The following is a 25,505-nucleotide window of genomic DNA, read 5'->3' on the forward strand; positions in this document are numbered from 1 at the left end:
CCACCTAGCTGCTCGTATAATGATACTTCTTTAATAAAAGTCAGTCAATCTGTGAACTTCCCAATGATGTGTGTAGCTATTCTTCAAATGATGCAATCATAGCACACCTACAGCTTCTCATCTCATGAAGTTCTTGCCTACATCTTCCCTTATATTTTCTCCAGAGGTTCAATCCAGTGCATAGGAGATTTAGATGTCTTAACATTTCATAGGTACCAATGTAACACTTGGATTCTCCATCTCTTATTCTTCAGTCTTGCCATACAGGATCATAGTTATAGAGCAGGAAGAGAACTCAGAGGCTACTCATCCTTTTACAGATGAGAAAATCAAATGTTAGAGAGATTAAGTGGCATCACACAGGTAGTAAGTTTCCACTTGAACTTGGATCCTCTGATTCCAGAGCCAGTATTCTTTTCACTGTATGATACTGCCTCCTTTTACTCAAGGCACAACACAACTGGATCATTTCTTTCTATGACCAATATTTCCTTGATGATATATTTTATACTATTTAATTCACACAAATCATCATTGGCTATAATGCTGCATCTATGAATGCCTATCATATGGCTCTCAATTGCCCTTTGGGCCACCCAAAATTTTGTTATAAATTGTGACAATCTTTCCTTCAGACTATATTATGTTACTGCAAAAATATTAGTGCTAAAAATGTTTAATGTGTGTTATATCAAGGAATAACCAGGGAATGATGAATTTGCTTATCTCTAATATACTCCAGCCTTTTCTCTTATTGCTGTTCAACTCCGGAAGAAATTCATTATCCACTTGTGGTACTTGTTCAAGGTGTACTGATTTAGTAGCTTGCCCACCCAACTGGCTAAAGTAATATGGTTGGCAGATTATCTTCATTCGTTTAAAAAAATAATGTTTATTTTTCCCAATTACATGTAAATACAATTTACACAATTCTACCAACAGTGCATGAGTGTCCCAATTTTCCCACAGCCCCTCCAAAATTTGTTATTTTTTAAAATAGCCCTAATCACTGAATGGGAGTTATCTTAGTCAAAGTGAGAACTCAGAAAGATCTTAGCTTAAAAAGGCCAAGGTCTCTCACTGCATCCTGGCCATCTCCAGTTGTCCTGATCTATATCTGGCCACTAAACACAGATGGCTCTGGAGAAGAAAGTAATGCTGGTAACTTTGCACAACCCTCCCTCACTTAAAACCAATTCATTTGCAAATCATGGCATCATTTTCCTGATGTCATGGTCCTCTTTGAGAATAAAGGACAAAACACAACCTGTGTGAGTACTAGCCAATCTAATAAATGTGAAGTGGTACCTTAGAACTGTTTTGATTGGTATTTCTCTAATCAATAGTGATTTAGAGCACTTTTTTCATAAGACTATAGATAGCTTTAATTTCTTCATCTGAAAACTGCCTGTTCATATCCTTTGACCATTTATCAATTGGGGAATGACTCCTATTACTACAAATCTGACTTAGTTCTCCATATATTTGAAAAATGTTTTTATTCACTTAAAAAAATTCTGAATGGATTGTTAGGTTGCTGTCACTTGAAGACATGTATCTTTCATTGAAGTGGCTCTGTTATATTCTGAGCTTCATGCTATTAATGCTATGTCATCCACAATCAATAGAATCTGGAGGACCTTGCTCTCAGGGAGTCAGCAAGTTTTTCTCTGTGACCGTGGCAAGCATTTTTAGTAAGTACATACCTCCTTGTATTATGTCTGTTTGAAATTGTTAATCATAGGATGAGTAAACAAAGGTTTCTCTATTGTTGCTTCAATTAAGAAATCATGAATGAGCTTGACCTATGAATGTTTCAGAAGAGCTTTTAAAGGCATGTTTTACTTTAACAAGGACTATTTTCTTATAACAGAAAAATAAACATGGTGGAATCTTGCAGTCCTATACATTTCTTTAAGCTATGGTAGTCTGAAGATTTCTGTTACAGAAAATTACTTTTGGAGGACTTCCTCTTCCTATATCACATTTTCATCAAAGATGTTATGGATACACAAATATATCATTCTTATGAATATTTGATAAAGAGAAGAAGGTGGACATGTGGGTCATTAGTTGCTGATATCTTCATCCTTTTTTGCATAAAAATAGTCTGTGATTTCCCACCCCCATCTTTCTATTTGTTTTTCTTTCATATATCATGAAACACCATCCCTTAACTCTTTCACATGGATTGCTTCCATGGTTTTTCTCCTTAATTTACATCATTTTGTCTAGGTTTTCTTCTTGCTTTTTTCTTCTTTAGTGCATTTCCAGTTTCTCAAGTAATATAGTGATGGCTGAGAAGAATGACTTTAAATGTAGCTTTTCCAATGTCAGTAATGATGAAAATAGTTGTTACGGAAATGTTAGAAATTTCATTCCATTTTTTGTCTATTTATTTTTCCTCTAGTTTCACCTACAATCATCACTCCTGTGATCATGTGACTTAATTGAGTCTCATGACAAGCTTTCAGCAGCCTAATTTTCCCCTCTACTATTCTTTTCTTAAAAAAAAGGATACATTTCTTATTCTGTAGCATTTTAAAATTGAGTTAAACAAGAGTTCTTCATGATCATATGTTAAAACCAGTTCTTCTTTTGCATTCCATGTCTTTTTGTCTGGCAAGAAGGTCAAGTATCTGTTGGCTAAGGTGATTACTAGTGTTATTTGGCTACCTCACGGAGGCAAATATTTTTCATTGGTTTGTAATTCTAATGGAAATGGGGATAGTCCATGTTGATATCTAGAAAATGAAATAGTGACTATAAAGAATCCTCATCGTTTTGTCAAGAACATGTTATAGAAGACTAAATTCTTTGATTTATAGTCCCAGTACTAGAAAAAGCATAGACAATATAACTTTTTTGGTATAATTATAAATTACTTTTGGGGTCAGCAAGGTGGATCAATGAATAGAGTGCTGGGCTGGAGTCAAGAAAACTTAATCTTCCTGAGTTCAGATCTGGCCTCAGAAACTTGCTTACTAGCTGTGTGATTTCAGGCAAGTCATTTAACTCTGTTTTCCTCAGTTTCCTCATCTGTAAAATGAGCAGAAGGAAATGGTAAACCACTTTAGTAATTTTGCAAAAATGATCAACTGTGAATGACTTAGCTGTTCTCAGTAATACAATGATCCAAGATAATTCCAACAGATCATTGATGAAAAATGTTATCCACCTCTGAGAAAGAACTGATAGAGTCTCAATGCAGATCAAAGCATACTATTCTTTATTTTTTCTCTTTGTTTTTCTTTTAGTCTATGTCTTCTTTTACAACATGACTAATATGGAAATATGTTTTGCATAATTGCACACATATAACCTATATCATATTGCTTACCCTCTCAAGAAGGGGCAAAGTCCAGGACAGAGAGAAGAAGAAAACTTGGAACTCAAAATTTAAAATGGTAAAAGTTGTCTTTACATGTAATTAGGAAACATAAAATATTATTTTTAAAAAGAACACCTACCCATCAGGAAGCTTCCACATTTTCTCTGATCTTCTATATTTCTTTTTCTTTTTTGTTTTTTATGTAATTTGGGTTAAGTGACTTGCCCAGGGTCACACAGCTAGTAAGTGTCAAGTGTTTGATCTGAGACTGGATTTGAACTCAGGTCCTCTTGACTTTAGGGCTGGTGCTCTATCCACTGAGCCACCTAGCTGCCCTAATCTTCTATATTTCAATGAATACTAATTATGAGGACATGCTATAATGAAAGCAAACATTCAAGAATGGCAAAAATTAGATATAGTCTTCTTACACAGGAATAAAGAAGTAAAATAAAATAGATACAATCAAATAGATATTAAAACAACTTTTGGGAAAAGTGTATACTCACATTCTATCCCTAGGATTCCCATTACCAGTATATATTTTGTTGTTCAGTTGTTCAGTCATGTCTAACTTTTTGTGACCCTGTGGACCATACTGTCCATAGAGTTTTCTTGGCAAAGATATTGGATTGGTTTACCATTCCCATCTCCCCTGGGTTAAGGCAAACAGAGGTTAAGTGACTTACCCAGGGTCACACAGTAAGTGTTTGAATCCAGATTTAAACTCAGGTCTTCCTGACTCCAGGTCCAATGCTCTAGCTGTCTCACCAGTATATGTAGACACCTCTAAATATAGGATTTCACAGACACAATTTAGAAGATTAGACACAGTTTTCTGTTAGTTGCTCCAATTTAATGTTCAGTCATTGACATGCAGGTCAATGTCCATTGAGGCCAGGATAATAATGATCCTGTACGAGTGAGGTATCTCAGTCTTCTCCTTGAGGGCAGTCACCAGAAATCTGGGTTCAGATGTTGATTTCCCCTCTGCAGTGCTCTTGTTTTTGGTGGATTCTAAAGTTGCTGCTTTTCTGTTCTATACCATAGAGCAACGGATAAGTGCCTTATAGGATATATTCATATCCTTATAGGATAGGATCAGCTGAGGACTCCTAGTTCTGTCCAAAATCCTAGAGAAAACATATAATCATTCCAATACCATTACTGTAATCCCTCTCCTTTAATAACTCCAATAAATCTCTTTAGAACTGTCAGTAGGAACAACTGGCTGGGAAACTGAGTCTAACTGCATCTAGGAACTCCTGAGTTTGGAGGATACCCACAGTTATGTCATTTCTTTATTGGTCCATTTGCATTTCCTTGTGTCAGTAGTTGAAGCCCTGATATTCTTTTCTCTTCTCCAATGCCATTAGTCATGGTAGGAGGAGGAAGGTAGAAAAAGGTGGTATACTCAAGAGTTATTTGTGGAAGAATATTATTATTGGAATTATTAAGAAACTTCCAACTTTCAGGATAGTCTAGTTAGTTCACCTAAAACATATTCCTTTATCTGTCATTATAATAATAATCACTCACATTTATAAACAACTTGTTTAGAAAGTGCTTTCTGAATTTAACAGTTGTTTCAGGGAGACAGACAGAACTGGGCTGAGGACCTCATGAGGGAAAGTCACCGAGAAACTTGCATTGTTAGCAGTTGGGGCATCATCTTGCTAGCCAAGAGGAACCATGGGAAAAGAGAAGAGGAGGCTCTGCTTCCCAACAGAGTGGCAGGAGCTGCAAGCAAGGCATGGACTGGATCGAGGCATAGGGAGGTAGCCTCACCAACAGGACAGCAGATCTGGAAGTCGAATAGCAGTCTGGCATGAAGTTTTCTTTTCCCAGACCATAGGAAGACAAGACGAGAGGAAGATGGCCAACGAGTTATAGACTGTGCTGATCAATGATGGCCAGTTAAAACTGGATTTGACTGGTGAGCGTGTCTTTTTATTCTGCTACAAAATGTGTTTTGCAACACTACTTTAGCTTCTATGGATAACTCCAAAATGTGTATTTCCTTGAATCCACTGGTTTGTAGCAGAAATGCTGGGGACAACTATAGTAGTAATATAAGTGGCTTGTCCTAGTGTAGGGCCAAAGTTACCAGCCCCCAGTAAATTGTTACAATCTCTCTGTCTCTCTCTCTCTGTGTCTCTCTATCTCTCTCTCTGTCTCTCTCTCTCTCTGTCTCTCTCTCTCTCCCTTCCTCCCCCACTCTTAAAATCATATAAATAAATCTTTTCAAATTAAGAAGATTCAACAATATATTTTCCAATAAATTAATGTTGAAAGCTAGGCTGCCTATGGCTAATTATTCCAGACTATTGCCTTTAATATTATGAAAACAGACAGAATTTGAACAAGAATGTTGCTTTAAGAAAGGTACACATATTATCATAAAAATAGCAACAGTACCATGTGATGTTGTAGTTTCCATGGTTACTACAAATTTGTTATTTAATAGCAGAACAAATAGATGCACAAACATGCTAATTATGTCTGATATAAGTTTTTTATAAATGTTTTATATGAATATGCATACCTTTTTGCATAAAAAAGAAATGCCCCCTCTCAAGTAATTCTGCAAGTTGGAGATGGTTTTAATGTCCTCAACAATAGAGTAGTGCATTACTATTCTAACATTTAGGAAAGAAATTGAAAAATTCCAAGTAAGTGTAATTTATATTGAACAGTGCAGACAACTGTTATTTTCTGCGTAAACAGTGTAAGAACAGGCTAAGCCAAAGATATTTTAAAATCCCATGAATCCTGGGAGTGGTTAAGGTTTGGGATTTACAATATAATTTCCTTAAATTCTCCCTCTGTTGAAATGGGCTTAACTTCAGCTAGAAATACCTAGTAAGAGAAAAGCATGACAAAAGGGTGACTCTAATGTTCAGAATTATTGCAGTGAATCAGCATGTTACAAAAATTTGTCTGGGAAGATGAACAGGCTACTTGACTGTCATAAAGATGCTCTTGTTTCACATTTGTAAAGGTTGAAAAAGGCATGCCCATTGAGCATTCTGAAAGACTGAGTGAGAACATTGCTCAATCTTATTCTGTAAAGAAAGCTAATGACATGGATAAAGAAGAAAGGAAAAAAAATCTTCAGCTAAAATTAACCAAAAGGTCACAGAAAAGTCCTGGCATTGGAGACTCCAAAGTGAGCACATTATAGATCTAAGGGCAGGGGCAGCTGTGACCCTTCCTGCAGAAGAAGGTTAGACTAGGAGAATGGAGAATAGAAATCATGCCTCTTAACAGCCTTCTGATGAAAGAAAGGAAATACATATGTGTCTCTAGAGAGTAACATCATCCTTCTCTGCCCTAATCTGTCTAGCAAGAAAGCTACTATTCTTGCTCTCCATTCTCAATAAAGTCCCTCATTTTTTTTTCTTTCTCTCATACTCACTCATCTTCAGTGAATATACCAGATTCAAGAGTTAAAGTTCTGTATGTGTACTATGTCACCAAGAGATATTCAATAGTTAGGCACTTATTTGTTTATGTGGCATTTTTTTTTTTAGTTTCACACCCAAAGCACATAAGCAGTTGGTTGCTGTATTTCAGATGTTTGAACATGTCAGGGATATTGACTGAAAAATCTTCTTCGCGGCTCACTGTCACCTAATGATTGATATCAGCTGTAAAAAGATAAAATGTTATGGCATCATAATTCTGTTTGATGCAAGGTAATCTTTGATCTTTTACTATCAACAGAAGATTATAATATATACTTAGTGTGATAAATAATACCCTTTCACTGATGTCATAGAAAGAGCAAGTTAAATTGTTAACTGCTCTAGAAGCTAAAATATTAGTAAAAGTTTTTAAAATTTGGCATTTTATACAACAAAAAACGACTTTCTCTCTCCCTCAACACATATATTATACATATATACATGTTATACATATTATATCATATTATTATATAATATATTCTATATGTAAGATATGTATCCTTGCTTTTATCATTACAACTATTGAATAATTAATAATATATATTTCCCCACTTCGAGTAACTGAAATACTGAATTTTTGAAGATGCCAAAAGTATAGCCCTGAGGTAACACATGCACCAAAGCAACAATTGGTGCTAATGTTTTTGTTAATTTAAAATAAATATTTATTAAATATCCACTATACCGATTGCCACGTGGAATAGAGAGAGTTGTGGCTTCTGTTTTTTAGGAGCCCATGTTCGACAAGAATCTGTAGAGATAAGCTCCTCAAGGGCAGAGAATATTCCATTTTTGACTCCAATGCTTAGCACAGTGCCTTAATATAGAATAGAAACTTCACATTTTTTTTGCTTGGATTAATATGCACGGAATTAGAAATAGTAAGACAACTAACAAGACCAATTAGCCATAAGAAGACAACATAGCTTCAAGTTCTGTGGTTAATTCCTTCATTGTATATTTCCTGAATGCCTACCATCTGTAAGACATCATATAAAGTACAATTATTCCAAATAACAGAATTTTATATTTAGCAAGAACTTTAGTGGCTAATAATAATTAGCTAACATTTAAATAGTGCCTACTATGTGCCAGGTATCATACTAAGTATTTTACAAATATCTCATTTTATCTTCACCACAACCCTAAGAAGTAGATGCTATTATTATCTCCATTTTAAATTGAAGAAACTGAGGCAAATAGTGGTTAAGTGACACCCAAGGTCACAGAGTTAATAAGTGTCTGATGCCAGATTTGAACTCAGGTGTTCATGACTCCAGGCCCAGGGCTCTGTCTATTGTGGCACTTAGCTAGCTATCTAGTTCAACCACATATGGAAAAAAAAATCCCCACTGCAACATAGTAAGTGATCATACTATTTCTACTAGAAGGCCTTCAATAATATGAAATCTATTACCTACTATGGCAACCCATTCTATTTTTGTATAGACATAATTTTGAGGAATTCCCTGACTTCCAACATGAATTCCCATCTCTGTAACTCTCACTCAGTTTTCTTGATACTTTCTTTTGGGAACAAACAGAGGAAATCTAATCCCTACTCTCTATATTGCCTTCATGTACTTGAAGACAGTGACAATGTTCTTCCCAAGTCATCTCTTCTCCAAGATAAATGTCCTTGATTCTTTTATATGGCGTGGACTCAAAGTCATTTAACATTCTGGTCACCCTCCTTTGGAACTTCTTAAACTTATCAATGTCCTTTCTAAATTGTGAAGTCTAGAAACAAATACAATATTCTAGATTTAGTCTAACCAGAAGAGAGTAGAGTGGTATTATTATTTCTTTGTTTCTGAAGGTTAAGTTGAGTCTTGTAGGTTTTGTGACTGTCTAATAACACTATTGACTTACATTGAGTTTTCAGTTCACTAAAATCGCTAGATGTTTTTCAGACAAATTGCTGTTTAATTAGACTTCCCCAATCTTTTACCGATAAAGTTGATTATTTTGATCCCAATTAAGATTTTATATTTGTCCCTATTAAATTTTATCTTCTTAGATTTATTTCATTGTTCTGGACCAAGGGTTCTTAATCATGATTTTTGCCCTTTGGCATTATGGTAAAGTCTTTGGACACCTTATCAGAATCATTATTTTAAATGAATAAAATAAAATACACAGGATTATGAAAGAAATCAAAGTCTAGTGAAAATAAAGATATAATTTTTCCCAAGCCAAGTTCACAAATCTCCTGAAATTTATTCATGGATCACTAAAGGGGCCCATGACCCCCAGGATAAGAACACTCATTCTAGAAATCAAGATATTATTTCAACCCTGAGTGTCATATAGGTTGCTAGTTATCCATCACTTCAAACTACAAATTTAATAATCATATCTTTATCCAAGCCATGGAATAAAAAAGTTAAATAGCAGACAGCTAAATATGCACTCTTGGAACACTCTAGTGGAGATCTCCTTCCAAAATGACAATGAACCATTAATGACTATTCTTAGGGATCTGTCATTCAATCAGGTCCCGATCCAGCAGGTTGTCCTATCATGTTGTGCTGTCTTCAAATTAGCATCTCTCCACCTTTTCTTCAAGAAAAGTATAAGAGATTTTGTCAAAGTCTTTGTTAAAATCTTGATGACCTATGTCCACAGCATTCCCTCAAAAATAAGTTCAGTTACCAAGAAAAAAAATAATTTAGTACTTGCCCAACTTATTCTTGATGAAATAAGGTCAACTCTTTCTGATCATGACTTTCTTTTTTTAGGTTCTCACTAATCATATCTTTAATAGTGTGCTCTAGAGTGTTGCCAAAAATCCAAGTTGACTGGCCTATAATTTTCAGGCTCTTTTCTCTTCTCTGATTGAAAATTGGGACATTTTCCCTCTACAAATTCTTGTGGTATGGCTCTATGAGTTTTCTTAATTTTTTTTGTTCTCAATTTAACACAAACCAAATAAATATCATTTCCACATACAAAGAAGAAGAGAAAAGAAGGACTATACGTGAAACTGTGGCTCCCTATTATGTGTGGCTTACTCTTGCTTTCAATGATATAGTAAATTCAACATGTGAGTTTGGAAAATATCACTTCTATTTTCTTATGTAATAATAACTAGCATCTCTGTAGGGCTTAAGAGTTTGCAAAACACTTTATGTGTTATCTCAGTTGTTCCTTACAACAGCCCAATAAGGGTGACATTATCATGCCCGTGTTACAGATGAGGAAACTGAGATTATGAGAGTATGACTTGCCTAGAGTCACACACCAAATAAGAGTCTGAAGTGAAATTTGAACTTATATCTTGGCTGCAACTCCAATACTCTTGAATTCATATGGGCTCATGACTGAGGCTATGGAAAGAGAAAAGCATGAGGCTGGCTGATGCGTAATGATTCAGTAAAATAACAGGAGAAAAAATGGTCACAGAAGTAGTAGGATAACCAAGAGAAGCATTGTCATGAAAGCCTACAGAGGAGAAAACATATAGGAAGAAGGGTGGTCAACAGAGTGAAAGTCTTCAAGGAGGAGAAATGAGAGAAGCCGATATTACATGGATTAGAGTGTGATTTGAAGGATAACTTTGCTTGTGTTCAATTCAATTTGAAATATATTCATTAAGTACCTAAAATATGTGCTAGGCAGTGTGTAAGGCACTGGTGTTGCTGAAACAAAACAGAAATGGTTCTTATTCTCAACAATTCCATTCTACTGGAAGGGAGGGGGACATGTACAAATATAGTCATATACACACACACACACACACACGTGTGTGTGTCTCAAAGTAATTTTGGCTGGGTGGAGGATATATTGACAATGATGTGAGAATAGTCAGGAGAGTCCTAGACTCCAATATTTAAAAATATATATATTTATCCCATGTGGTAATTCTGCTTCTCCTGAGGAAGCTAAGGATTCCAATATATTGAAGTTAAGGAGAATATCCCAGGCATGGGGAACAGTCTATGCAAAACACAAAGGCAGGAAACAAAATGCTATATAATGGCAACAAAAAGCAGGGTAATTTGGCTAGAATGTAGATTGCATGAGGGATAGTAATATGAAATTGGTCTGGAAAGAGAGGTTAAAGCTAGATAGTAAAGGCCTTAAATGTCATAAAGAGGAGCTTATATTTGATTCAAAAGCAACAGGGAGCTATGAAAGATTATTGTGAATGGGAACAATCTGGTCGAATCTTCACTTTAGCAATGACAGTTAGCAGATTATGCATTGGAGAGGGGAGAAGCTAGAGGGAGGGAAAGTTATCGAAAGTCTATTGCATTTTTCCAAGCAAGACGTTATGGTCCTTATCTGGCATCATCTCTTTTCACAATTCTGGTAACCTTCCTCTGGACATTATCCAACTTATTAATGTCCTTCCTAAGACGTGGTGCCCAGAATTCAACACAATACTCTAATTGAAGTTTGACCAGGGTAGTGGACAAGGGTACTATCACATCCCTAATGCTAGGTACTATGAATTGCAAACTAATTTTATTAGCTTTTTTGCTCCTATATTAGCTCATGTTGAACTTTTGGTCCACTAAAACCACCAGATCTTTTTCAAACAGTTATCTAGTTAAATCCTCCCATCTTAGACTAATGAATTTGATTTTTTTACAAAAATATTGATTTTGAACTTAAAAACAAAAAGAAAAAAAAAAGAAAATTTCCATGTACACAGCATAACATAAAAAGAGGATCCATTTCACTCTGCTTTTTTAAACTATGTAATAAATAACTAAATCATTTTCAAAGCTACTTTGCCTTTTTTGTTCTTCCTTCTAAGTTTTCTTTTGTTCTCTGTTGTATACTTTTTTCCCTCCCTCCACCCCCATCCCACCCTAGAGAAGTCTACCATTAAACACAAATATGTACATAAATGCTACACTTACTTCTATTTAAAATTCATGTAGGACTTTACATTTATTCCTATTACATTTTATTTTATTAGATTTAGTCTAATATTCTAGCCAAAGTCTTTTGGATCTGGATTCTGTTATGCAACATTTTTATCGTTCCTCCTAGCTCTGTATCATCTCATAATTTGATAAATATGCCATCTATACCTCTATCCAAATCATTCATTAGCACATCTAATAGTGGAGCCCAGAATAGATCTCTTGGGCTATCCACTGGTTACCTCCTTCCAAGTTGACACAGAACTGTTAATAACTACTCTGGGCATCCTATCATTCAACTATTTTCAAATTCACCCAACTATACTATCATCTAATCCAACCCTTTCTATCTCATTCAGTACAATACATAAGAGACTCTGTAATATACCGTACTAAAATTCAGTTAAATTATTAACATTCCCCTGATCTAGCAGACTATTAGACCTATGAAATAAAAGGAAAATTAGGATAATTTGGTATGAAATGTTCTTGACAAAGCCATCCTAGCTTTTTGTGATTACTGCTTCCATTTCTAGATGTTAATTAACCATCCTTTAAATAATTCATTCTAAAATTTTATCCAAAGCTGAAGTCCAACTCAGTGGGAAGGTAAATATTGACAAACTATGGCCCATGGGCCAAATCTAGTCCACCATCTGTTTTTGTACAGCCCATGAGCTAAGAATTTTTCTTTTACATACATCCAGACTCATCTCTATTCCTTAAAAAAATCAAAATATTGGCTTTTTTTCCAAGTCTGTAGCCCCTCTCTACTCCCCTCAGTATGTGAAAGATTTCTAATAATGACTCAAAGATTACAAGTAGCAGTTATTTCAGGATCCTAACAAGTAGCCTGTTACCTAATAGGTGCTTAATGAATTGTTTTTTTAATTGAACTGAATTAGGGAAGTTTAGCCTAGATAAGAGAAGACTTTGGGAGTACATGATAACATTTCCATATATTGGAACAACCATCATGTGGAAGAGTAATTAGTCTTCTTTTGCTTGACCTCAGAAGTGAAAATCTGGGCTAATGATAGAGGTTGCAAAGGTGAAATCTGAGTTTTATACAGGGAAGTACTTTCAGATAAAGGTACCCAAAGGTGGGATATGATGCCTTAAAAGGTCATGGGCTTTTCTCATTAGAAGTCTTTAAGGAAAGGCTGGATAACCTCTTGACAGGTAAACTGTAGAAGAAATACAACAGAGAAAGAAGAAATAACAGAATGATGCATTCATGGCCATATGATACCTCAGATTGGGTGATAAGGCAGCAGATACCGCTAACTTTCCACCCACCCAGAGGTATACAACAATTTTTCTTCCTAACTCAAAAGCTCTTGCAGAAGAGAGTCTTTGACTGTTTATTTCTTTTGTACACATGCTCATTTTCTGCTCATCAGGCAACAAAAAAAAATTCAATTACCATGAAGTAAGTTGATCAGAAATAGTCGTGAAATACCTGCAAATGCTCTGAAGTGGAGGGGAGGGCACGAGGGGACGGTACTTCCATTATACATTTCCAGAACCAGGTTCACCAGTCTCTCATATGGGTTGACAGCAGACAGAGCACACTGCACATACTCTAAGGACTGGCCCTTATTGGCCAGCTTCCCATTACACAGTGACAATACTTATTCAAGTACAGTTTGGATTAGATGGCCTGTGAACCACTAATGCTTAGTACTGTGCCTGGCACATCATAGGTGCTTAATAAATGCTTGTTCAGTTAACTCATAAGATCCTTCCCAGCTCTGAGATTCTATGACTATGTAAATTAATCACTCTAGCATTTAAATGCATCTATATTCCCTACCCAAAATACACTTCTTACATTATCTCCCACTGTTACTTTATAGTCTAGTCACATTATAGTAACTAAACTTCAGTGTTTTCCTCTTCACTCCAAGGTCAAATATCAAATATTCTATTTGGCTTCTAATGCCCTTTACAACTTTATCTCTTCTATCTTTCCAATTTTCATCTACTATATTTCCCTCCACAAGGTATCTGATCTAGTAACATTATTTCTCACTTTTGCTTGTAGAGGAACACATAAACATATACATATTTATATATATGTATGTATATATGCAAATAATATTTATAAATTTTAAGATATATTACGTATTTTCCCTTCTAGAACATAAGCTTTTTGAAGGTAATAATCATATTTTCATTTTTATATCTTGCACAATACCTTTTAAGTAAATACTAAGTAAATATTTTTGGATGAATGAATGAATGATAAATATTAACCAGAAAAAGTATGTAAGACTGGTGTTTTTCTCAAAATGAGATCACATAACCTCTGAGGCCCAGGGAGATACAACAGCTATTTATTTGCTTTTGCATAGCAACAACAATACAAATACAGCTAACATTAAAGTTTCAATGTAAGTGCCTTTTACCCCATACTATAGTCAAAAACTATTAAACATTATCCATCATCAAATAAAAGGAAAAGAGGCATGTCTCAAAAGTTGAGAATATGAAATCAGTTTGTCCAGTAATGAGGCAGATTCTCTAGACCTATAGATGATAAAGATATGAGCTTTGAGAAAAGAAATCCTAGTGTCTATCAGATGCTATAATATGCTTCCAACCATCTATTTATCCATATCTATATTTATATAGACATATATACACATATATATAGGTATATCTGTATGCATGAAAGCATATATGCATATATATATTCATACATATAAATATATATGCATGTATATGTGTACGTATAAACCACCTTTATTCATACAAATCAACTTATAGTCTCAGAAAATTGCCTAGGGCATTAAGAAGCTAAATGTCTTGTTCATGATGGTGCAGCTAGTATGTGTTAAAGACAAGATGTAAACCCAGGTTTCCTGAAGCCATAGCTTATCCTCTTTACACTATGCTATGCTGCCTCTCCTGGAAACCAACCATTCTATATGTAGTAAGGGAATGTTCCCTTGAGAAATTGACACACAGCATATAATGACTGAATAATCTGATCATGAGAAAACTCACAGGAAAGTCACTATGAACAAGGACACACAACTTTAAAATGATCTTTCCTGGCAGAATCCATCCTGCTATAGGAGGAGGCCTATTATCCAATGGGACTTACATAGTCAAGCAGATTCCTCACTGAGGAAATATGACTGAAATCTCATTATCCAGTCTGACAACCCCTATAGTTAACCTTTGGCTAGCCACGACATGAATTAGAGTAGTTCATGCTAAGAAAACAAAATGCTGTCTATGCCACAATTTCCTATTCTGAATGTTATTGCTACCAATAAGCAATTGAGGAACTTGGGTGCAGACGAAGCTTAGGAAATGCAAAATACTATTCTCCTTGGCAGATCTGTGCCTCTAGAGATTTCTCCAATTTCAATAGATGATCGTGGCTGAGGTTGTTTAGGTATCTGAAAGGAGGTAAATGGAGGTCAATGTGTCAATCGATCAATGAACATGAAGTGCCTACTATGTGCCAACACTCCCAAGTGCAGCCCTAACCAGATAAAAATGTAATTGGGAAATATATTTTTTAAATAAAAAAATGATGTTAATATGTGGTTTTCTAGGTCAATATGCAACCCACAGGGTTCCTTATATCTGGATTGGTGGTCCCGATTTCTATTTGATTTTGCTACCACTGGATTAGAAAATTGCCCAAGAGCCCTTCTTGCTTGGAAGTTGCCTGCAAAGAAATGATAATTCTAGGTCTTTAGTTCAACCATATAAACATTTTGCATTGACATGACTTGTTAAATAAATTATCTCAAGAGACAGCTTCATCCCTCTTAATATTTACTTATGTAGCACTTATTCCAAGAGAGATAGAATGTAACATTTTCCTTTAAGAAAGGAGGGCAATTAGTCTGCAAGGATTCCCTAGCTGTGAAGTACAGAACATAGAGTTGAAGACTAAAGACTCCACTCAACTTCCTCTTTGCTGTTCTGGTTGCTTCACTAGTGTCTAATATCCCTTGTCATCAATCACAAGACAGCTTCTTCTCACAGAGGGAGTATAATTTCTGGCTCACTGGTAGACTCCATTCAATTTAATTCAACAAACATTTACATACTTAACTGGGTGCCAGAGATGCTAGGTACTGAAGATACAAAGACAAAAATTAAATAGTCTCTCCCTCAAGGAGGTTACATCCCACTTGGAGATTACTCCATGTACATATAAGTATCTACAAAATTCTACACAGTCATTTCAAGAGCAAGAATGCTAATACCTGAGAATCAGGAAAGATCTTGTATATGAGAGGTGGCACCTAGGAGCACCCAAGGATATGAGTGGTGAAGATAAAATGGGAGTGTGTTCTAGACATTGGAGGACCATTTGTACAAAGGCAGGAAGGAGGTAGAAGGAGGTCATGTAAACAGACTAGATGGGTGCACTTGTCTCATACAATATAGCTATAACATTTATGATGCAAAACAATGGCAAAATTGGTTCTTTTTTTCTTTTCAGTTTTTCACCAAGTAATTGGGATAACGCCAATTCCCTTGAAGATTTTGAAATGATATTTTGCTTCTTATGAAGAGGATGAGGGCAGGATTGTTTTCCTTATGAGGAGCTGTGTTTTCGTTTGCATTAAATGATGGTCTATAATTGATTTGTATGCCAAACCACAACTGTCTCAAACTGTTTTCAATTATTTTGTTCTCAAGACAATATGCAGTATTATTCATAGAGAGCATTTCAAGCCCCTTTCCAGAGAGTCAATCATAAACTAAAGAGGAAAAGAAGGTTTTTAATGGGAAATTGAAAGAGAGGAAGTCACTGAATAACTTAGGAGATGAAATGCTCCCCTGATTCGCACATGCTCATTCTCCCATCTGCCCAGTTTTCCAATGGCCCAACAAATATGAGCATCCCTCCATTCACAGAGGAACTTCAGGAGTTCAGATTTCTTAACCCCATGTTATTGTTGACCAAACATCATTTAGACATCACTACTACCTTTTCCCTTAGGTAAACAATGATTATGCTCCAGGCTAACAGTCCTACTAAACTGCCTTTGTTTAATAAACACAAAAAAGGTAGCTTAGTGTTCCTTTGAGGTTGATTCAAGGAACACTTAAAAAAAAAAAAAAACCTGTAGTATTGTCTATAGCAGCCTTGAAAAGGACCTCTCATATACTCTCCCAGGGTGAGTAACAATCTCTGCTGATTCCTTTTTTTTTTTTAAATACTTATATAACTCTTACAAGGAAGGTGGGTTGATAAAGATCTTAGAGGGTTGGTAAATATTTGTATTTCATTTTCAGGATGATCTAGAGAATAGTATCAGAATGTCTAAATTTTTGTAGAGGCACATATAAAGTCAAGTATTCTTTAAACACATCCTATCAGTCCAGCCCAAGCTCAACAAGGGAAGGAAATGTTTGCCCTTTTTCTCTAAGGGATTCATAATCTAGCTGGAGAGGCAGGCCCATGTTTATATGGGAAAGGAAAGACAATTCCTAGCTGGCTCAGTGGATAGAGAGCCAGGCCTGCAGTCAGAAAGAACTGGGTTCACATTCAGCCTTAAATATTTGTTAGCTGTGTGACCCTGGGCAAGTCACTTAACCGCTATTTGCCTCAGTTTCCTCATTTGTAAAATGGGGATAATAATAACACCTACCTCCCATGGTTGTTGTGCAGCCCAAATGAAATAATAATTATAAATTGTAAATAATAATTGTAAAGAGCTTAGAACAGTACCTGACATGTAGTAGAAGCTATATCAAAGTTAACTATGGTAATGTGCAAACTACTATTTTAGGTCCTAAGCATGCAAAGCTAGATATGACAAAGGTGAAGGAGTCCACAATATAAGAAGGGGAGAAAGGTAAATGCATACATGGATATGATACAAAGAACAATGGGCTGAGGAGGCAGTATGGCATGATGGAAATAGTATTAGATGTTATTAAATATTAGACAAAAGACTTGAATCCAACCACTGGCTTGCCAGTTTTCATTGAATATTTATTTCTGTCTCCAGCAAAACTATATGTTTATTTAGTGGAGTTCAGTCCGCCTAATGTCTTCTTGTTCATTTTCATGAAGATTCCTATCTTAAAACACAAAAATCCATAAACCTCCAATAAAAACGATACAAGCATTTGGTAAGCAACTACTGTGTGCTAGCTACTGCACTAAGAACTTTATCAAATATCTCCTTGGATCTTCACAACAACTCTTGGAGATAGGTGCTGCGTTACCCTCATTTTACAATTGAGAAAACTGAAGTAGACAGGTTATGCATGCTCACCTTGCCTAAGAGTCACACAGCTAATAAGTATCTGAGTCTGAATTTGAGTCCAGGTCTTCCTAATTCCAGGCCCAGTGTTCCATCTAGCTATTAGGGAAAGTACAGAAAACTTCCTGGAGGAGCTGAGATACAAGCTGAATCTCAGAGAAACTTTTGGCCTTTGATTGGCAAGAGTTTTGAAAAGGAAAGAGCAGAGCATTGAAAGGATTGTAGAAAGAGCAAAGAGTGAAGTAGAAATGAATATGGTTATCAGGTAAGTTGATGTAGGTAAATTGGGTCCAGTTGATGGAGGACAACGACCAATAGCTTGCTTTGAATGTCACATTGTGGAGTAAGAAACTGCTATAGATTCTCAAGCAGAAGATAATATAATAAAATTTTAACCTGGTGGAAGTATGCTGGAAAAATTAGCATTGGAGATCTGCAAACAGAAAAAACCAATTTCATAATTTCATAAAATCAGGGACTTGTACTACTTGGACTAGGTTTTGTCTAAGGTCCCTTTTAGTCCTAACTGTCTTTGATTCTATGTTATTATAGATGTGAGGTAATGGGAGCCTTGGATCAGAGTGATGGTAGTAGGAATGGAAGTCTTTCAAAGAAGAATTCACAATACTGACTGCATAAAAGGGATACTTTTTTTTTTTTTTTTGCCTATGATAGTCCAGTAAAATCGTTATTTCACTGGCAGATGTGAAGAAGGTAGGAAAGAGTGCTGAAGTCCTTCCTCAGTCACCATTTCTTTGTCTTCTTTTCTGGATCCATATCCTCTTTAATCCCCCTAAACATCAGCACCTAATAGGGGCCTGCCATTATTTTGCTTCTTTTTCTCTCTTCATTCTATTCCAAGAATGAGGAACCTGTGGCCTTGAGGCCACGTTTGGGCCTCTAGGTCCCCAAGGATGGCTCTTTGACTAAATCAAATTTGGATTCAAGACAAATCTTTTGGATTCAAGAATTCAAGTTTGGATTCAACAACCTAGAGGGCCACATGTGGCCTCGAGGTCACAGGTTCCCCATCCCTGGGACTCTATTCCTTGGTGCTATCATTCACTTCCGTAATTCCAACATTACCTCTATGCATCTGGTTATCACTTTTCTGAACTCTCCTCAGAGTTCCAGACACACGTGTCCAGGGTATAGATATTTTCAACCTGGGTAGGCATACTTCTGCTTGTATGTCAAACAAATATCTTAAGTTTAATATGTACCAAATTGAACCCATTATTTCTTCACCTAACTTCTCCATTTTTGTAGATGGTACCATCCTCTTCCCAAACTCCCAAGCTTACAACCTTGGAGTTGTCTTTGACTCTTCTCTCTTCCTAATACTCCACACAGAATCATTTACCAAGGCCTGACAATTCTACATACTATTTCTCTTATTTCTGTACCTACAACCACACTATTTTGGGTCCTCTTCTTTCCTTACTTTGAATGTCATAGCCTCCTAACTGGGTATCCTTTGTCCTTATCTTTCCCCTCTCCAATCTCTCAATCACAGTATCAAAGGATCAGAGGTCAAGAGCAGTAAGGACCTTAGATTAATTCATCATAGGATTATAAATTCAAAGGTGGAAGAGACACTGAGTCTAATTGCCTTATTTTAGAGCTGGGGAAACTGAGGCAAAGAAAAGTTAAGTGACTTGCCCAGGGCCACACATCTACTATGTATCTATAGGAAGATGTTAAACAAGGTCTTTTAAACCCCAAAATCCAGTACCTTTTACTTTACAAATGGGGAAACCTAGGGCTAGAGAAGTTAATAATTTGCCACAGACTAAAGGTAGGCAAGAAGTTTCAGAGCTAGAATTTGAACTCAGGTCTGTTGACACAAAGTTCAACCTTCCAAGTTCCATTCTCTTTCCACTGAATTATGCTTCTTCATCGTAGTCCCATTATACTATACTGATCATGCCTTCTCTCTGCTCTAATACCTGCCTACTGAATACTTACTGCATACTGAACAAAGTCATCATTCCTTACTCTTACTCGAATGCATCCATTGTCTGGCTCTAAACCACCTTTCTAAATATTTCTTATAAATAAGTACTCCCTTTAAAATATTCTCCATCCTCCATTCCTCTTTCCTTCTTTATGCCTTTGCTTATGATGTTTATCATGCCTGGTCTAGGCCTCCTTCCAAGTGATCTCTGTTTAATGCAATCATCTTTTCTTTAATACCCAGTTCAGGTGCTACCTCATCCACAAAGCCTTCCCTGATGGCCTCCAGATAGAAGTTCTTTCTTCCTCCTTCCTCCTGTTTGAATTTCTCCTTTGAATATATAGCATTTTGCATTGTATTATATTACTTACGGACAAATCTATCTCCCTTATTATACACTGTACTCCATGTAGGAAGGAATTGGGTCTTACTTCATCTCTGTATCCCCATTATAAAGCCTCTGCTTAATAAATTCTTGTTGAATTTAATTGAAGGGTATGATAATGAGTTCGATGTTAGATATGCTAAGTTTGAAGTGACATTGAAACCTCCAAGTGGAGCTGTCTTAAAGGTAGCTGAAAATCCTGAAGCTTGGGTAAGAGGTCAGGGATAATGAAGATGTATGTTTGGAAATCATTAGCATAGAAGTGAGGGGATGCTGTGAGTGGATAGGCAACCCACAGGTATTAACATCAAGGAAAAGTAACAAAGTGGTGATGGCACAGCATCAGGAATTAATGAAGAAGGAAAGATATGAAAAAAAGATGAAAAGGGAATGGTGACTGAGGTATATAGAGAGCCATCTTAGGAACTCATGGTCACAGAAGGGAAGGAGCAGGGGGAGAAAGAATTTCTAAAAGAATAAGGATAGGGACTGGGCCTATGATATCAGTGGTATAGAAAACTCCCAGGTGGGGAAACTTTACCTACCAGTACAGGTTGTCACCTACTCTAGTTTTAAAGATTTGCCTACAGTACAAAAAAAGTTAAGCAACTTGCCTGTAGTTACCCGACCAATGTGGGTTAGAGACAGATCTTGATCCCAAGTTTTCCCAGCTTCAAGGGTGGCTACCTATCAACTAAGAAATGCTGAAGGCAGTAATGACACAGTATGAAGACCTAGAACATGCTCTTAGATTTGAATAGAAGTAGGCCATTGATAACTCTCTCTAAAACCCTTTCAGTGAAAATGGGAGAGACACCAGTTAAGCAGAAAACAGGTGGTGAGGAAATTGAGTCAGTGTGCATAGAACACTTATTTCAGGAGTTTGACAGTGAAAGAAGAAAGTCCTATTACCCTGGGGACAATTCCTTGTCTAATATTTTGCACATTGATGATTAAGTAGAACCCACTTAATTTCATTATGACTCTTCTTTCGTGATTTAATATGATTTTTTTCCTACAAATGTGGCAAAAACCCACAGTGCTTGGCACAGTAAATGTTTAATAAACATTTATTGATTAATTAACAAGTGTAGTAAGTGTAGAGGACAGAAAGGTCAAAGGAAAGCTTAGTTGTGTGTGTGTGTGTTTGTGTGTGTGTGTGTGTGTGTATGTGTGTGTTTTAAGATAAACAAGACTTGTGATTGGTTGAAGGCAAAAGAGAAGGAGCCAATGGAGAGGAAAGACAACTGCATACTAACTGGGTCTCTTAGGAGATGGAAAAGGATGGAAAAGAGAACATAGGTGGAGAGGTTAGTTTTAGAAAAAAAACAGACATATTTCTCTTCAAGACCCCATGGAATGGCTATTACCAGGAGCAATAGTGCTTCTGAAACCTTAGCCATAGTTAACTTTTAAATTCTTTCTGTTCTTAATCATCGCAATTCCTTGTAGGCACCATATGAGGAAGACAGCATAGCAATGCATAGTGTTTGGCAATGACCTTCAGCAGTTTATTCTGGGGCTGTCAAATTTTTTTAAAGCTCCCATGGTAAACTAAGCTTTGGAAAAATACCACTGTGGTAAAGCTAAAACTATCCTTATTGCATTTTTTTGGCACAGTCTTGCTGATTTCAAACTTATTTAAATATTTGAATCATTTGATTTTTCTATCGGAGATTAATAACTCTTGAAAGGCATACCCTGATTGGTTGGGGGAAAAAGTCTCTGTAGTTTATCCCTCTATTACTTAGAGTATGGAATAAGATAACACATTTGCCTGACAAATATATATTTATGTCAGATATTATCAGTTATGTTATCACCATCTGCACTCTGCTATATATTAGCAACAATATGAATAGAGATCCACATATAAATTGCTGGTTTACAACAGATATCATCACTAATTTCCCCATAACTACATGTTTTCATGAGTTTTTTAAAAAACCTTTTAGTATTAAGTTAAATAGGAAATGCAGCCCTATTTTTTGTTCTTGGAAGTATTACATTTTTAGAAGATTCTATTAAAGGATGAAGGCAATGATGCCAAATTAAAGATAGTTTAAGTGATACCAGTGAAGGAAAAAAAAAGTCATTTATGATGTGAATGAAAGTTGCTACATGGTGATATATTTCTTTATTGGAGATTTTCTAGGTTTCTGACCAATCCTTTATTCCAAGGTTGATAATTATATTGATAATTATTTTAAAACAATCAATATTGTGTGTGTGTGTGCGTGCGTGTGCACGCATGTGGGCAGTGGAGGGGGATGATTATGTTTAGAAAAAGAAGAATCCACTGTATTCTGAGGTATCTCATTCCACTTTGGACAACTTAATGTAAAGGGGGGAAAAATCTAATGCAGAATTATCTAAAAAAAATGAAATTGGATGCCTTGGAAGATACTGAGTTACCCCTCCTTACTAGATATCTTTGGTAACTTCAGTTGAAAATCAAATGACCATTCACTGGAGATTTTGAAGGGGGAATTCCTAGTCAGGCATGAGTTGGACTAGAAAGCTTTTGAGGTCCTTTCCAACTCTGAGTATTCTGTGATATGCTTTTATATCTGTTATTTTGAGCATACATTTTTCGTTTTATTGTCTTTCCTCTTAGAGATCCTAAAGCAACAGTTCATTCCATAGCCAAAGCTGAGAGAATATTTCCTTTCTCTTCTCTCAAGATCTAAGTAAAAATTAAAATGAAAAAAAAATCAATTTTTGTGCCTTGGACTAGAGGCTGAGCTAGATTCCATATCATAGTCCTGTCCCTCTACCATGAACTAACTATATTCAGCCTGCACAAAGGAAAACAGGTATAGTCAGAATTTTCTGTGACACACTAAAATTCATCTTTGATCCAGGGAGGTTAGACACTATAATCTCTGGGGAGGATTTGTACCAGAATAGTGATCTTCCATTGTTATAAATGTGAAATGGATATAGAAGAAGTTAACAAGTTATCACAAGGTTTTAGGCATTAGAGTGAAAATATTAGCATACTACTTTCACCTGAATGGTTGGTTGGCTTTAGAGGACCTGAGAAACTTTTTTTAAGTGTGTTTTTTAACCATTATTCTGAAATATTTCAGATTAATTCAATTCTTTGTGAATTCATTTATTTTTGCTAATTTAGGTACCCCCATATCCACTTGGATTGGAACCCAATCGACCAATCAAACATTTATTTATCACTTGCTGTGTACTAGGGACCATGCCAGGTGCTGGAGATACAAAGACAAAAGTGAAATAAATTCTTCCCCTACAGGGCTGCCTTAGCAGTTCTTAATATGTTTTCATTCCTGAAAATATTTGTTACCTGTTGGTCAAATCTGGTGATGAACCTCTTTGACAGAATAGTTAGACTGTCTTTTGGAAAGCAGATATACAGACCATTTCTTTTTTTTTCTTTTTTTTTTTCCAGCAAAAGACAAGGTTTCTTAGAACATCCGTCATATTGGGCAGATTCTTAAGGAGTCTGAATGTTAGTGAGCTATTGGTTAGATTGTAAGAATCTGAGCAGTGGCTAGATTTTAAGAATCTAAGCAGAGGCTAGATTATAAGAATCCGAGCACCTAAGAGAGATGAGATGGATCTTATATACAGAAAGACAGGAGTGGCCAAGTAGTTTGGGGTGACTGGATACAATTCATTTCTGAGACTATAATAGAAGTCTTTCCAGCTTGCTAGAACTTGCCATAGGCATAGACTTAGAGAACCCAAAGTCACTTTGACAATACTATGGGGCATTGAAACAAAATGTTAATGTCAATTCATCTCATTCAAAGAGTTAAAAACAAATCTATCACTGAAGGTTTGTGATTTCACATGACAATTGTCTAGATAATTGTTTTTGAAACCACTGGTCTTTTTTTGGTACCTACTGGAGGTATCCAGATAACTTTCATTTGCATTCTTTCACCATTGGCTGTGCTTGTAAAAGCGAGATAATATTCTTCAATTTATCTTTCAATTGAATGCATAATTCACAAGAATAATATGTAATACATTCCAAAGAAAAATATGTTACATTCTGCAAAGTAACTGATGTTCATTACCTGCAACATCTATAAATACTATTTGGTTGCTCTTAAAAAAATGTATTAATAAGGGGCAGCTAGGTGGTGCAGTAGATAGAGTTCCTGCCTTGAAGTCAGGAGGATGTGAGTATAGATGTGACCTCAGACACTTGAAACTTACTAGCTATGTGACCCTGGGCAAGTCACTTAACCCCAATTGCCTCCCCCCCCAAAAAATGTGTCGATACATCTGGTTTTGACACAACAGGTACTTCTCAAGAAACACCCAGACAAAGCTTCCTACAAACTATTTCGGTACTTTTGTCCTCTACTTGGGTTTTAAATTTTCCAAGTGCTTTATATCCCTGATCTTATTTGAGATATTAGCTTTTGGATTGTTAAAAAAAAAAAAGCAGGTATGTGATTTTGAACTTTTTTTTTATTTGTCCAATCTTTATTGGGTAAGTGGGGAAGGTTGGCAGGGTCCAGCTTAGTCTTTCTTGGCACCAACCTTCCTCATAGCAGCTAGGATGTTGCTGAGCTTTTCTCTCTTCCTCTAGGCCCAGATGTGAGTTCCCACCCTTTTTTTTTTGATGAACTTAAGGGCTCGCTTATTCTTGGAGACCTTTAACAATTCCATGGGCCTGCCTCTCATAAGGGGCAAGTCCACACATCTCCTGGATCCTATCTCTCACAAACTTGGTGTGTTTGATCAAATGCCCATGGCGGTGGCAGTGTTGCAGCTTGGAAATGTTTTTTCGTAACTTTGTGGCCCTTGATGAGGCCTACAGCCATGGGGTATCGGATGGCCATGGCTGCAGCGCTACTGTAGACCCAATGGCAGCCACACCAGAAGGAAGGAGAGAGCGCTCTACTTGAACTTTTATAGAATGATTCTAACATTCACCATCATATTTGACCAGAGTTGTGTTACCTCTAAATCTTAACTTCATTTATACTTTTGTACTCATTGGGTATATTGTTCTTTTGATACTACTTTTTCATTCTGCATGACTTCATAGAATTCCTATATTTCTCTAATTTCTTATTCATTATTCTTTATGGCACAATAATATTCTATCATATCCATAAAGCATAATTTGTTCAGCCTTTCCCCAATCATTGGGCATATATTTTATTTCTAACTTTTTGTTATCCTAAATTGCATGATTATGAAAAGTTTTGTATATGTCTTTTCTACCTATTAATAACCTCTTT

The 25,505-nt window shown here is 36.0% G+C and overlaps 1 pseudogene; it reads right to left on the reverse strand.

The window, feature by feature from the left end:
- Positions 1–24,777: 24,777 nt before the first annotated feature.
- Positions 24,778–25,106, reverse strand: LOC114047429 (annotated as a pseudogene).
- Between the last annotated feature and the right edge of the window lie 399 nt (positions 25,107–25,505).

Source organism: Vombatus ursinus, unplaced genomic scaffold (assembly GCF_900497805.2).
Source record: "Vombatus ursinus unplaced genomic scaffold, bare-nosed wombat genome assembly UNPS02014787.1, whole genome shotgun sequence".
In the NCBI taxonomy this organism is placed as follows: Eukaryota; Metazoa; Chordata; class Mammalia; order Diprotodontia; family Vombatidae; genus Vombatus; species Vombatus ursinus.